The following is a 3,269-nucleotide window of genomic DNA, read 5'->3' on the forward strand; positions in this document are numbered from 1 at the left end:
CCGTTAGGTACGATATCGGGTTTCGCCTTTTCTTATGTGCTTTCCTAGCATAATAATATGTTACTCAATGCATGTATGTCATGATATGTTTTTATAGGGTCGGGTTTTACAGCTTCACTCCTATCTTTGGCAAGGGTGTTTGAGCTTAACTTTATACATCTTAGATCAACTAGGTGATCAATTGTACTTCATCTTTTCTCTATCTTTTATTTACTTAGAGTGTGAGAGATACTCTAAAGGGTAAATTAAGCTTAAGAAAGCTTAAGGAATCTTGTAAGGGTTTTGAGCTTATATTAAAGCTCACATTGTAAAAGCTAGGTGGAAGCTGTAAATTCCACTAGTTTAATAAAACTGGGTTGAAAATCTTTGATTGATCAAAGTAGTGGACCAAAGGAACCGAACCACTATAAATACTTGTATTTTTTCTTCTTTTTACCATCTTTTTACATGGTGTTTTTTAGCCTTAACAAGTTTTAAACTGTCTATTTCAAAATCATTTAAAAGGTTTTTAAACTTAAAATTAAGTTTCCTTCAGAATTTTTCTAGTGTTATTCACGTTTCTTTAGGATTTTATTGAGACTAACAAGTGGTATCAGAGCTTAACCATTGACTGAAAGCCTTAACATCTTAAGAGGAAGATCCAATGGTTGCTCAAAATTCTAATGTTATTGAAGGTTAATCAACAAATAAGCCTCGTTCATTTGATGAAACTAATTATCAATATTAGAGTATTAGGATATACATTTATATAAGAACTTGTAACTATGAGATGTGGGTGTCATTACTAAAGGCCATTTCATTCCTATGAGCATAAATTTGATTATTGGTGAGAAAACTCCCTAAAACAGAAATGAATGGACAGAAGCTAAAATGAGGAAAGCTCAAATAAACTTCAAAGCCATCAACACTCTCTATTGTGCATTAAGTCTTATAGAGTTTAACAAAATTTCTACATGCAGCATCACAACTGAAATTTCAGAAAAACTAAGAATCATACATAAAGGGACTTCAAGTCAACGAGTCCAAGATCACCTTTCTCACTCACAATTACCAAATGTTCAAAATGAAACTAGGATAAAATATCACCACTATGTATGATCAATTTACAAAAATTTCAAGAAACTTAGGAAAGTCATTCCAGAACAGGAATTAATAAAAAGATTGCTTAGAAGCTTGCAAAAAAGTTAGATGCCCAAGGTGATTACAATTCGAGAAGCCAAAAATCTAAAAGTCACCACCCTAAATGAGATATGTGGCTTACTCCTCATATATTAACAAGAGTTGAAGGAAGAAAAAGAAGAAGAAAGGAATGAAGCTAAGGAAAAAATAGAAGTAAAAGCTAACCTTTGCTTCATGGCCAAAGATGAAGAACTTGAGGTAATTTTTTAATTATCTAACATTTCTTATGATGAAATACAAGATGAGTATAATTGTCTATATGCTAAATTTGAAAAGTTATCTTTAAAGTATAAGGTTCTGAAAAAGAAAGCTTTATCTTTAGTTGATGAATTAAAAAAGATTAAATGTGATTTCAAATATGTTTTTGACCAAAGAAACATTTTTCAAATTGAGTTGGAGCATTCCAAAACAAATTTTGAATCTTTGAAGTTGGGACTAGAAAGCAAAAATGAGGCATTGCAAAAGGCATTGGATGAGAATGTTGCTCTCCAAGCCCTAGTGGAAAGGAGTTCAAAACTAAAATTGAACGAAGAAGAGAAATCTATTTTTAGAAAGAAAAATGATACATCTTCATTCCATTGTTATGTTTGAACAAACAAAAGAAATCTATTTCTAGAAAGAAAAATGATACATATTCATTTCATTATTATGCTTGTGGCAAAAGAGGTCATTTCTCTTATGATTGTTATCACGAGGGTAATAACCTCCCCAAAACCAAGATGGTTTTGGTGCCTAAAAATTCTTATTTGCTTACTAACCCCTAAAGACCCATCAAAGAGTGGGTACCTTTGAAAAATAAATGAAAAATTATTTTGTAGGTTGATCAACTAAAGGAGAGGCAACTTTGGTACTTAGATAGTGGTTGCTTATGGCACATGATCGGAAATAAAAACTTGTTTGTCAAGCTTGATAGAAAGGAAAACGATATTGTCTCTTTTGGTGATAATTCCAAAGGTATCATCCAAGGAATTGTAATCATTGGCAACACTTCTACAACTCAAATCAAGCATAACTTATTAAACACTAGTTAACTTTATGATAAAGGATTTAGAGTTTGCTTTGATTCTCATGTATACCATGTGATTGACATTGACACTAATAAAGCCATATTCATTGGGAAAAAGTTTAAAAATATTTATGTGATTTTTTTTATGAAATTAATATTCGAAATGAATCTTGCCTTATGACCAATGAGAATTGTGATAGTTGGTTGTAGCATGGAAGATTAGGATATGCTAGCATGTACACCATAAGTAAAGCTTTTAAGAAAAGCTTTACTTAGCGGACTTCCAAAGATTTTATTTTATTTTTTTTAAATGATAAAGTTTGTGATGCATGTCAATTTGGAAAAGAAGTAAAAAGTTCTTTTAAAAAAAAAAAGTCATTTCAACTTCTAGACCAATTGAACTATTGCAAATTGACTTTTTTGGACCTATTAATGTTATTAGTATGAAGGCAAGTTACAACACCTTCGATTTTTTATATGAACTATGTGATGTGAACCAAGTAAATTATGGAGCTAGATTAAATCTTTGATGTATATGTCTAAAGATTTGATAATATGCCTATGTGTATGTAGAGAATGATTGTTGAAATATATTGTGTTTGAGGACTTTTGGTTATGTGTAGAATGTGTTAAATGTATGAAGCCTATATGATGACATTTAAGCAAATTTTATGAAATATGTGATGAATCTTAGAGTTTGAGATTTTGATTTAAGTTGATGTTATATTTGAGGATATATGTATATAGATTTAAGTTATATGAATGACTTGAGGTGTGAATTAAGCAGCGTAATGATTTGAGCTATTAAATAGGGATTTTTGGAAGTTTAAAAGGTTGAAAATGTGCCTACATGGGAAATGTATCGATATATTCCTTAATGTATTGATATACATTCTTGACAGAAAGAATAATATAAGGTGTATAGGGAATTTTTTTATCAATACATTCAAGAATGTATCAATAGATTTGACACAAAGAGCATTCAGGGGAAAAAATATTGATAGATTTCCCCATGTATCGAAACATTTGAGACAATGAGCATTCTGCCTGATTTTTATCAATACATTGTCTGATGCATGAATAG

This window comes from Theobroma cacao, chromosome 8 (genome assembly GCF_000208745.1).
Source record: "Theobroma cacao cultivar B97-61/B2 chromosome 8, Criollo_cocoa_genome_V2, whole genome shotgun sequence".
Classification (NCBI taxonomy): Eukaryota; Viridiplantae; Streptophyta; class Magnoliopsida; order Malvales; family Malvaceae; genus Theobroma; species Theobroma cacao.